Consider the following 13,530-nt stretch of genomic DNA (forward strand, 5'->3'; position numbering starts at 1 on the left):
TTGAGTTGGTTTTGGTCTTAAATATAAGACCCATTTATCATATTTATTAATTTTCTCTAAATTACCCCTATGGATACTCCCTCAACCATAATCAAGTAGAAGAGGAAAATGGGGTATTAAGAAAGATGATTACGGTATTTTAGGAAAAACGTGTCATACTTTTTATAATTAACTAACTTACCTAACTTCTTTAATCTAATCAAACTGATTAAATGGGTCTTATATTAAGAATCAGAAGAGTAATATATTTATATGAGGGTTGTGTCTTCATATAAGTTAATATATATTTATATGAAGAACTATGTAGGATTTTGATTTCTAAAGGCATAAATAAAGGGTGTAGTAGTAACCACCACTTAGTGAAAGGTTGTGTTGTTTTCTTAAGACAACCCTACATATTTAAAAAGTGTAACTTTTCATGGAAAAAATATTAAATATCCTTTAGTTATTTAAATTACATTAGTTTATGAACCAACATATGGTTATAACTTTTAATTGAAGAGGTATTACTCCAAGAGGTATCTCTTCAATGCATCACTCTATAGTTTATATAGGCCCCTCTCCATCATTCTATCTGGGAAAGACAAAAAAGATACAACACAATACAAACACACAATGATAAAACACATTGATAGAGTCAAATTATCACTTTGTAAATATTATTGTTGTCTTGGCTTGAATCTTGAAAATGCAATTCATATTTAAGAGTCTTCATTGTATCTTAAAGGAAATTCATTGAGCAATCCAATAAGTGGAGGTGAACTAATTCTAAAGAAAAATATAGTCCACACTTTAAAGACATCGTGCATCACTTTTTTCATCTCTTTTATTTTTGGTAAAGTATATATTTGGTCCTTTAACTTTGTCCAAAATTTTAATTTGGTTCTTTAACTTTAAAAAGTATACTTTTAGTCTTTTAACCCTAAATTTTTTTTTTAAATGATGACAATAAGATCTTAAATGTTAATAAAACATTCTCAAATACAAACATATTAAATTTAATTTTCAAAATATCCATGATTATTACAAAAAAAATATCATTAAAGCCTAATGATTTTAGGGTTAAAGGACCAAATTTATGTTTTTTAAAATTAAAGGATCAAATTGAAACCTTGTACAAAGTTAAATGACCAGATATTTACTTCAACTTTTATTTTTTTACTCTTCAGATAACCATTCTCATAAACTCTTTTCAATTAACTCATATAATCAGGAACTGAGAGAATATGAAAAATACATCAATTGATTTCTTCTATTTTTTTGGCCATAATTACCAATTGCAATTCAGTGTTCTTCTTCCTCTTCCCATTTCTTTAATCAATAATTTTTTAATGGAAAAAGATATGATTCAGTATTGCTTGAGCATCTTGAGGATATGTCCAGTCCAGGGAGCTTGACACAAGGATTGCATGGGCTTCTCGAGCTCAGGACCTCCTCCTATTATCTAGTTTCCCGTGTTGGGCCTAGGCCCTGTCCAGTTGCCAAGAAAAAAAAACGTCGAAAGTTACTTGTCACCAATGTTTTAAAAGCCGGACCGGAAGTCGAGCCAGAAAGAGCAGCGGGTCATGGTTCAACCGGTTCAAACGGTTGGACCGTTCGGTCGAACTGGTAAGATAATAATTAAATTAAAAATAGTTATATAGTATATATATAATATGATAAATATAATTAGCATAATTTATAGTAAAATTATGTTTACTATATATGTTTTAACAAAATAAAATTCCTTAAGTCCTTAGCAATCTAACACTACATGACTCCTAAGTACTCAATATAATGCACTAAGACAAATGACTTCATGACTTGTCAAATATTGGAGGATCTTGATTAAGCCAAGCATGAGTCTCCAAAAAGGCATCTGGATCTGCAGCCTCTGCACTGTGACTATCAATGTCTTGTTGAGAAAATGATCCCAAATCAACACCTGCTCCATGTAAAAACCCTTAACCTCACAACATTATAACCCGTCATAAAACCACCACTATGGTAGAAAAGGAAAGCTGTTAAAACGAGCTACCATAGTAGAAGGAAAATTTCATACTTTTAGAAATTGACTTTCAAACTCGGTTCTAACTCAAAGTTCGTTGCATGCAACTGAAATCATTCATTTACATTTACTAGGCCTCCGAGCCTCCGGCCCGGGTAACAAAACACATCACATCAGCCTATCTAAAAGATTCCTAACAAAATAATCCAGAGTTCATAAAACACTAGCAATGGCCTCCGGCCAACCAAAATAAGGAGATACATTCTCTCCAATTTACAACAAAGCCGGGTAATCAAATATTTCAAAAAGCAGTCCTAAATGTGGCAATATATACTAGTCATACATATATAAATGCTAGAGGCCTAAAGCTAACCAAGCTCAAGCCTCTGCGTCTCTTCCCGAGGGCCCTCGCCGAGAACCTTCACCTGAAAACATTGTAAACCACGGGGTGAGACAAAGTTTCAGTAACCAACCTTTCCAATACTAGATACTACTAAATAGGTGCTCGTGAGGTGTCAAGTGGGGCAGTTCACAAATAATATGCTAACAAGATAGCCATAACAATTCATGCGAGTGAAATGATGCAAATCCCAGTAACCATATCCCTCACTTTGGGGGATTTTCAAGAGCCGAACCTGGCCTATCCCTCACTATGGGGGACATAAGGAGCCATAATAGGCCTATCCCTCACTCTGGGGGACGTAGGGAGCCAAAAGGCCTATCTCTCACTATGGGGGACGTAAGGAGCCATAAAAGGCCTATCCCTCACTCTGGAGGACGTAGGGAGCCAAAAGGCCTATCCCTCACTTTGGGGGACGTACTAAGCCAACCATCATGCATTAATGGAGGCCTTACCACGTGGTAGTATCTATAAAAAACTCTCACCCATTTCCCAAATCATGCATCATGCTCAAACCTTAATCAAATAGTAATTAAACATCTCATAAGTAACTTTATTCAGTGGCATATCCTTCACAATTTCAAGATCTCATTCATCATCAATCAAAACCCCACAAGACGGTTTTCCCTTTTTATATACAACATATAGTTTGAACATAATTACTACTTGGAGCACAAAACATAAATCTACTCACAATACCACAGAAGCAAGTACTAAGGATTGGAAAGTGGTTACCTCTCGCCTGAGCAAGGAATAACAAACCGACAATGTGGCCCCGTGCACCACCAAGACTCACAACCGGTCTACACAAGCACACAAACACACAACCATCATATATTAGCTTTCAAACTAATAATGTGGCCAAAACAACACTTGGGGACACAAAATTCCTATCTCCCATCAAAACTCTACCCAACTCAAAGGGTATAATTATCAAGGCAACACTCCAATGGTCATACCAATCCATTAAAACCTTAATCCCTTTCTAAATATCAATTAAAATTCATAACCTCAAGGACCCACTATAGGAGTTCTACACCCAAACATCCCATTTGAGCAATTAAGGTTCCAACAACAAATCTAAACCGATTAAACATCCAATTTAACCCTCCTTAACATAACCCAATTCACAAAACTCAAAATCAACCTCTACATTATCAACCTCAATCATAAACCTCCCATTTCCATAAACCCTAACTCCAAAAATTCAAGATCCTTTAAATCCAAGAAAACTACACCGATTAAATACTTAAACTAACCCAAAGCAATCAATTAAACTCAAAACAATTGGTCAAAAACCTCAGTTCCATCACAACTTAGAAAAACCTAGAGTTCCACCAAAAATCCTCAGAAATTCCAAGAAAGAAAGTAGATTAGAGGTTAAAATCACTTACTTGAGGTAATGGATCCTTAGAAATGTCCCCTCCAAGCCAGAAATTCGAAACCCTAGCAGAGCTCCTCTCTCCTCCTTCAGATTTTCTAATTTTCGCACACTGAACTCCTCCCGCGACTATATAGATTCGGGACCTTTCGCCGCGGCGAACTCCAATCTTCGCCGCGGCGAAAGCTTCCCGAGAGGAAACTCTCGCTCGCCCAGAAAACATTCACCGCGGCATACCCCTACCTTCGCCGCGGCGAAACCTTCCTGAAAGACAACCCCTACCTGGAACTCCCGATGCGCTGCGGCGAAGTAAAACTTCACCGCGGCGAGCATACCCTGAGAGGGGTACGTTCACCTATTCCTCCAACAAACCTCAAATCCAACCCAAACACCAAGATCAAGATTAAATTGCTAATCTATCCTCAAAATCAACCAAAAGAGGCTATTAAAACTCGATAAAACTCAGGATGTTACACTCCAACTCCAATGTCAAAGCATCTATCCTCAACTTGAGCCTCATTGCCTCTCTCTTCATAATTATCTTTATAAAATAGTTTACAACAATCATATTATTGAAATTAGTCAAATGTAAAATATAAATTAAAAAAAAGAAAGATTAAAAAACATCTAACCTTCTTCATTGATGAAAACATTTGGCATTGGTAGTGTTGTATCATCATAAATGATGTCTTCTTCGATCTCATCAGCACGAAATGTGGAAAGTGGAGGAGAATCAACTTCTTCAGTTATCCAGTATTCAATCTTATCAATACTTTCATAATCAATAGGATCAAAAGTTTTGTTCTTGTTAACAACTCTGAAAAACAAATGACAATAACATAGTATTAGCATTAATTTAATCAATTGTTTGGAAAATATAAATTCAAGTAGAGTCTAAAAGTTAGAAAAATATACCTATTCCTCAAACGAAAATTGTAATGAACAAAGACAAGATCATTCAGCCTTTTATGCTCCAACCTGTTCCTTTTCTTAGAGTGTATTCTTTCAAAGAGACTCCAATTCCTTTCACAACCTGATGAAGATGTAGTTTGGCTTAACAATTGAATAGCCAACTTTTTCACATTTGGACAACTACCTCCAAAATATCGCCACCATTCATCTATCATATCAAAAATAAAACATCATCAAATGATTAAGTCACAAGCTTAATACCTAAGAATCAAGAATCATGACTCATCAAACTATCATCAAACATTAAAATATAAAACTTTACCAGGTCGCATTGATTTTGCAGATTCAAGGGCCAAAGGATGACTAAAGCTACCACTTCTATTTTGGTACTGTGTGCCTTATTGCAAGAACTTGGTCTTATTGGAAGCTACTTTTCTATTTATAACTGTAAGATATCCATTCATAACCTCTGGCTTTTGAGAAAAGTTAGCCTGGTCATAAAGAAAAGCAGGATTTAAGACATAAGCTGCTGTGTGAAGATCTTGACGAAGCTGTGTATCCCACCTTCTCTTAATAATTCTTGTATAAGGCTTGTATAAAGTTTTTTTGTTCATGAAAGTACTCTTGATAGCTTTCCTTGCCCTATACATACCCTCATAGATATATCCAAGTGAAGGCCTATCATCAGAATCAACTATTCTCAACAACCGAACAAGTGGTTTTACAACTTCAACAATAATCTTACAATCATTCTAGAACTTGTTATCTAATATAATCAATGTTACATCTTTGGCTCTCTGATCTCTACAGTATCTGGAATCTAAAAATGCCTTGCTAGTTACCAGGGCTTGTAAATCATGCTTGTGATCAAGAAGACTTTTTAATGCAATAAATGTGGTAGCAAACCGTGTAGGTCCTGGACGGATGATTTCTTTCCAACCTTCTCTTTTTCTTAGCCAGGCAAGCAAAAATGCATGATTGTAAATGAATTTTGAAACCTTTGAAGCTCTTGATGCCAAACTAGTAACAAGAGCCATTTTGCCAATGTCCGCTAAAATCAAATTTAAGCAATGGGCAGCACATGGAGACCAATATATAGAAGGATGCTTGTCAGTTAATAACCTCCCAGCAGCTTTATAATTAGCTGCATTATCGGTTACCAAATGCACCACATTATCCACACCAACAAATGCAACCATTTCCAAAAATAAGTTACAAAGAGTTTGAGCATCCTTCACAATATCTGAGGCTTCAACAGACTTAATGAACACAATTCCTCTAGGACAGTAAACAAGAAAATTAATCAATTGTCTATTTCTTTGATCTTGCCAACCATCAGCCATTATTGTGCAACCAGTTTCTGCCCAAAAGTCTCTACACTCATCAACTAATAATTGAACCTCTTTTTTCATATCTTGCAGTAATTTGGTTCTAAAGGCATGATAAGATGGCCCTTTATAACCAGGTCCAATAGTTGTAATAGGATCTATCATAGGCTGGAAGTAAGGAGAATTAACAGCATTAATTGGAATACAACAATCATAGAGCCACTTAGCCATAGCTAAGTCTGCTCTATGCACAGCTTCCTTACCTGCAAATGCGCTTCTAATTCCCGGTTGTGCACCTGGACTTGTCCTTGGGGCAAAAAATTTGTCTATAGGTGCAGATGGCTTTCTTTTCACAGCTTGAGATGGTCTTGAGGCAGAAGTAGGAGTAGGAGTTGGAGTAGTTTGAGTAGGAGTTTGAATCTGTGTAGAAGGAAACTCTTGCAAATTTGGAGCATCCCCTTCAAATGGTGTGACGCTAGGACCATAAGGATTGTCCTCTTCATATGTATCTTGTTTCTTACCTTTCTTCTCTTCAATTTCTTTCAAATTTTCTCCCAACCGAAAGCGAACATCACCCGGAACTTTTTTACAACTTATTATATCTCCTTTTATTCCCGCAAGATGCTGTTTCATTCTATGTATCCCTCCACCTCCAAATTCTTTTGCACAATACATACATCTCAAGCGAGGTTTGCCACTTGGATTTTTGCTAGCTACTTGAACACAATGCTCCCATGCAGGATCAGCCTTCGATCTCACAGATTGTGTAGAGGGAGTATTATCGGATACTTGTTGAGATTGGGATGACATCTTCTAATTTCTACAATACAAATATACAATAGTATCAATTACTTATAACTAGCAAACATATTATTATTTAGAGAGCATGTTAATTGAGAAAAGGATTTTGAATTTAAACACTCAATTATTTAAACAATTAATTATAGTTTATGGAAATATAATTATAATTTATGGATCATAGAGGACTATAACTTTTCAGTTTTCAATAACAAGATATCTTCTGCGATAAGAAAAAGGAATTATAATTGATTAAGCACAAAATCTCAAGTTTTAATTTGTACGAATGCCAAAAGATTAGGTCCAAAAACAAGAGGCAGGGGAGATTCTTACTAATGGCCACAAACAAGAACTTGCCTATGGGACTTCGGTACATAGAGGATAGCTAAAATATTAACTTAAAGTTAATACAGCCAGGTCCCACTATTTATTTTATATTTCTTTCTAACTTCATTCCACTCCAAAGTCCAAACTCCAAAGTATTTGAAATTTCGACGAATTCCTCCTCGTTGCATACAAATGGAAACACCGAAACATATATGTGTGTGTGTGTGACTGTGTGTGTGCGGCTGTGCGCGCATGGTATGATCACTATGATGGTAGTACTGTTTTATACGAATTCCTCTTGGTTACATACATGCTTCTGAGTTCTGAATTGTTTTATGACTTTATCATATTCTTCAACACATTCAACATGGATTCCTCGGTCACAGACTCACAGCTCAGAGCTCACTCAACATATATTTATATATAAGCTTATACATCGGTCAAAATCAAATAGTTACATAGGCTTACAACTCACTCAATATATATATATATATATATAAGCATCAAATGCTATCTTCTCCATCATGGTACTGGTATTCGACTCTGATTTCGGCAAAATAAACAGAGCATGGAGGTTCACTGCTTCACACAACCGATACAGAGCTATTTAGAATCCAATGAGCAGAGAATGATTTACCTGCAGATTTGGACTGTGATGACTTCAAATTTATGATCACCTCTGCCTTCAACGGTTTAACCCTCTACTTCTCTAACTTGGGTTTTGCTGCCAACACCTTCAAAGCTTCAAGCATGGACCGAATCAGAAATGTTGGCGGACTGAATCACAAAATAAACCATACTGTAAATGCTGGTGGACGACGGCGCTAGCGAACAGAGCACGACGGAGCACAGCGGAGGGCGGCGGAGGGCGGAAGAAGATGGAGAGACGGAGACGTGGTGGTGGGGACCCTAGGGCACTCAGACTTAGCGCGCACGACAGAATTCAGAAAGAGCCAAACAGAGACACAGACTCGCAGTGCGTGGGCCGTCCCGTGGGGTCTTCTGTCTTTGCCTTTTCCGTTTTTTTAATAAAAAATTTTAAAAAATATACAGAAAGAGCCACACGTGCACAGGATCTGGACTTTTCACTTTTGGGCCCCTGTTTTTTTTAAAATTTCGGATGATAACTTCAGCCCGTTCGGTTTTCACAAATCCGGAACGGTTTCCGACCCAAAAGCGGCTCAACGACGGTCCAAAACGGGTGAACCACTCAAGTGGCCCAAAATCTTTGACCGAGCCGTTGTGAGGACCGGGCGACGGTCCGACCGGTCAGACCGTCCGGTCCGGTCCGGCTCTTAAAACCATGCTTGTCACTTTCAGAATTCATTTCAAAATGAAAAAGGGAGAATGAGAGAGAAGGCCCAGTAAGAAGCGATATCTATTTAAAAAAAATCATAAAAATTAAATTTTTTTTAAAAGGACTAAATATTCAAATATAAATTTAAAAATACTACATTGTTCCTATTCAAACCTCCTACGTTTTTTCCCTATATTCCCTCTTACATTTTATTTTTAAAACTAATATGAATTAATAAATTTTACCAAATTAAACATAATTTCTCTCAAAATTTACAACCTACATGAAAATTAATTCAAAAAATACACAAATATTGTTCATTCATGTAAAAATTGAAGTTTTATTTTCTTTATAAAAATTTAAAATTTTATTTTTAAAACCATCACAGACTTTAATTAAAAATAAGAATTATATAATTTTATTAAAATTTAGATTATTATATAATTCATTATATAAATATTTCTAAAATATTTAAAGAAAATTATTTCTTTAAATTTCTTAACACTACATGAATTTTTTTTACTTTTAAATCTGATATAAATTTCTTATAAAATAAAAAAAATAAATTATATCAATTTTCTTTGAATTTCTGAAAATCATGTATATAATATATAATAATCTAAATTTTAATAAAATTATGTAACTTTTATTTTCAATTAAAATCTGTGACAGTTTTAAAATAAAAATTTTAATTTTTATAAAGAAAATAAATAATTTTACATGAATGAACAACGTTGCATATTTTTTAAATTGATTTTTACACAGGTTGTAAACTCTGAGATAAATCAAGTTTAATTTAGTACAATTTGTCAATTCATATTTGGTTTAAAAAAATAAAATGTAGGAAGAAATATAGGAGAAAATGTATAAGGTTTGGATAGGGACGGTATGATATTCTTAAATTTATATTTAAATATTTAGTCATTTTAAATAATTTTAATTTTTATGATCCTCTTTCATAAATATCAATTCTTATTAGTCCTTCTCTCTAATTCTCCCAATGAAAAACGTTTTTTAATTGAACCAATTTTTCCTGTTTTCATAAGGATTATAAGGCTTTCAAATTAATAAGAGTTTGTTTTCCCCACGTTAGAGCTAAGGAGTCCGATTTTCTTTTGGTAATAAAGATTGTAATAAGTTGAGACTTTCGGTATATTGAAGTAAATTCTTTCCATGGATCGCAGGGGGAGTTAATGCTAGTTATGATAATATTACAATCTCAATATATAAATATACACACATTTTCGTATTTTTCATATCCAAATTTCCTTTTGTGTCATTATTTTCATAACTAGTCATCATTAGTAGTTTGCAAGGGAATAAGATGCAAGGGAATAAGATTTTCAACTATTTCATGTGCGTTCTCTTGTGGGCAACTCTTTGAAAAACAAAAGAAAAGGAAATTATGAATGAAAGAACACATAATGAGTTAATTCTTAGAGGGGGAAATAAAACAAGATAAATATAAGTTTACTAAATTGATGCCACCACTAATTAAAACACTAAGGATTTTCTAAAACAGAAAAGAATTGCAAGGGACCTAAATGTTTATTGCATACATATGTTCCTATCTTCAAAAGGAGATTCCTAATCACTTTGGAAAATCAAAAGCTGTGACTGAATTTGGAGGAAGCTTGAAAGTCAAGTCCTTTCCAGCAATCTCCAAAGGAGTTTGCACCAAAGTTATCTGCACACATAAAAACATATGTAAGAAATATATTTTTCAAAAGACCTTTTTGTGCAACTCACAGACCAATTTTAATACAATTACTGCAAATTAACAAAAGGATACAGGTAATTATGCACCTTTGAAGGCTCTTTGAAGGAATTCTCGTCCTTCACATTAGGAGATGTAAGCACTGTCTTTGTAGCCTTAGATAGTTTTGCATTTGCCTCTAAACCATTGAAAGTGATCTTAAAAGTGGCTGGATTGTCATTGAAGTTCACAACCTACACAAATATTTTGAATTTCTAATGAGAAAAGCACAACTTGTAGGTTTTTTGGTTGGAATCGAAGATCATCATGGATTAATTCTTGTATACCTTTACTCTTATGTAACTCTTGTTGTCTACTGAACTCGTGTAAGCAATTGCAGATGCAACAACTGATGAAGAAGCTTGAAGTGTTGAGTTCAAATATGTTGCTCCACTAGATTCTGAGAATAGTTTTTGTAGATAATAGCTTGGGGTTCCATAACTTTGATGAGAATTAAATACAATAGCATCGGGCATCCACCTATATATATATAATTATTCAGAAACAAATTTCATAAATCTTAACCATGTAAAATGATGGATGAGAAAGCTTATGGTGAAAAAGACATGAAAACATTACCTTCTATCATTTGTATGAACAAAGAGCGGTGCGTAGCTAACCAATTCAACAACCTCACTGTTTCAGCTCACAAGGTAAATGAAAATAATCAATTAGTGGCTAACTAACTGAATGAGTAGGTGTGGAAATTTACGATTCAACAATAACATACCTATTTTTCTCTAATCCCATAAGGAATGCGGCTTCGCCCAATGCAGATAGGAGACTTCCACTTCCTGCATCTTTACCAGTAACGGCGTATTCACTAACAAATGCTTTAGGGCCGGAACGAGGCACATTATCAAACTTAGTGTACATTGAGAAGAAAGTCTTGGCACTTAAATATCTATGGAAGTCATACAAATCTGCTGGATGCTTCAATGGTTTATCAGTGGCATCACAGTTTGATATAATTTGCATATCTGGATATGCATGCTTTATGGCATTATAGAATTTGAGGTAGTTTCCTTGGTAATTCTTCTTATCACAATCCTCATTCCCAATTGAAACATATTGCATATCAAAAGGTTTGGGGTGACCCAAAGAAGCCCTTACTGCACCCCATCTTGATGTGGTAGGACCTCTTGCAAATTCAATACCATCAAGAGCTTCCTAAAATTTAATTGACAAAAATAAATTAAATGAACTTATAGAAAGATCATTAACTAATAAGAAAGGAATTTTTTTTTAAAAAAAAAGAAGAGTATATACTTGAACCATAGGGTCAACATCACTAGTATCAACTTCATCATGATGACTAATACCATTATTAAATACCCATATTGGAGTAGTGCCAAGGTCTTCAGATAACTGTTTCAAAACAACAAAAATGTTCAATGATTATTCTATATAACAATGTTTAGTCTTGAATTTGAGAATTGATAGGAACTTACCTGAAGAAATTCTAAATAGCCAAATCCATCATCAACCCAATAACCCCACACATCATTAAGGTGACCAGGTCTTTCTCCCATGGTCCAATAGTATCCCTCCACCTAAAGGCATTTCTCAAATAATCACCTTCAACATAACAACCACCTAATCCAATGGAAAAAATCCTAGGTGAGTATAATAGAAATAAAAAAAAATAAAAAAGAATCTGACAAAACTTTTTTTATTTTAAGCATTTTTTGTATCAATTCAATGCTCACCAGGAAATCTAAGAAATCTCGGTTTCAAATCAGCCATCATTTCGAAAAGATCTTTCCTAAAGCCATGCCCCTGAGTAATTATTAAAAATGAAAAAAAATATAGAATGTGTTAGAAAAATAAATTCTCATTAAAGTTTTTAATATGCTTAAAAATTATGAGTTGATCAATATATGTAAGACCTTATATGTATCCAAAGGCATTGCTGAGACTTGATCCAACCAAATAACTCCGTTCTGGTTCGTTGTCAATTGAAGACTTGCTTGAACATCCGAAGCTTTTGCTCCTAGGATAGTCTCAAATCTTTTCCACTGTGCAACATAAGTTGCAAAAGCCCTAAAAAGTAAAATCAATTTTAGTGTGTGTGTGTATATATATAAATAGGAAGCAACAGTGCATGCACATGTAGTGAAATTGCTAAGTACTCGATGTTATTTGAAGCCAACTCTTTTCCATCTGCTCCTGTAAATGCCACTTTCAAATTAATTGGTCCTAATGCACGAAGGTAGAATACAACTCTATATTTCTTCCCTTGCTCAATATTCTAAAAGAATTAAAAATAAGAAATACACCAAGAATCAGAATAAAAGTGATGTTATATATAATTGAACAAATAGTTCTTCAAATATATCTGTATAAAATAGATAGAGAGAAGCTTCATCACCATTCCCCAAAAACCAGGGTTAGAAAGACCAACGCCATTAGGGCATGTAGCTGGAGAAGGACAATGGATATCCATTTTGACAGCCATTGGATTTGTTGGAAACAAGGAGGTAGGTTCTGCTTGGACATTAATATATGATCTATCTCCAATTATTGTCCATGGAGAGATGCTTGAGGGAAGTGCTGTGCCTCCAGCTTCAAAACCTAAACCCATACAACAGCACAACAAGTTTAATCATATTCTTAATCATGATTAGTTTAAAGAAGAAAAGTCTTAATTAGAGAGAGATTATGAACATCGAGATCGCTTTTACCTCTATTATTGACAAGTTCTGCCCACAATCCTCCAACTCCAGCATGATTAATTTCCTACATGAAACAGTGAATTAGTCTTTTTTTGGACTACGTCAAAAGCATATATATGCATTAAATATTGCATGAAATGTTCACCTCAAAAAATACTCCAAAGAAATGTTTGGAGATTGGCTTTCCAGAACCAATATCTACAACTAATGTGGCAGTATTATTGCCATCAGCAGCAAGACTTTGGAATGGAAGCAAAAGAGAAAAAGCTATGGATAGAAGAGTATAAAATGTAAGCTTAGCAGAAGCCATAATTGATATTCACTTCTGGATTTAGTGATGCGTTGTGTATGCATTTATAGCTTTTTAAATACAATACCTATTTGCATATTAATTGATATAATTACTTATTTTGCATTTTTATGATATCGTCAGATTTCAACGCCTTGATTTTGTACAGCAATCTCTTGTGATCATGCGTATCGATCAAATTCCTCATGATTTGTAGTGGTTATTTTCTTTGGATGAGTTATTTTATTAATTTAGTTATTCAACCAACTTTGCGATAAAATTTTATGTTTGATTTTAAATAATTCCCTCGAAATTTATACCGGTTAAATGGCAACTAACAAAACTTAGAAACAGTAAAAAAATACAAATGTAAAGAATCG

General features: G+C 34.3%; 1 pseudogene; it reads right to left on the reverse strand.

Annotated features, from left to right (window-relative positions):
* Positions 1-10,021: 10,021 nt before the first annotated feature.
* LOC114760537 (alpha-L-arabinofuranosidase 1-like) lies at positions 10,022-13,171 on the reverse strand (annotated as a pseudogene).
* Between the last annotated feature and the right edge of the window lie 359 nt (positions 13,172-13,530).

This window comes from Neltuma alba, unplaced genomic scaffold (assembly GCF_004799145.2).
Source record: "Neltuma alba isolate B1F8T4 unplaced genomic scaffold, ASM479914v2 tig00010986_pilon, whole genome shotgun sequence".
In the NCBI taxonomy this organism is placed as follows: domain Eukaryota; kingdom Viridiplantae; phylum Streptophyta; class Magnoliopsida; order Fabales; family Fabaceae; genus Neltuma; species Neltuma alba.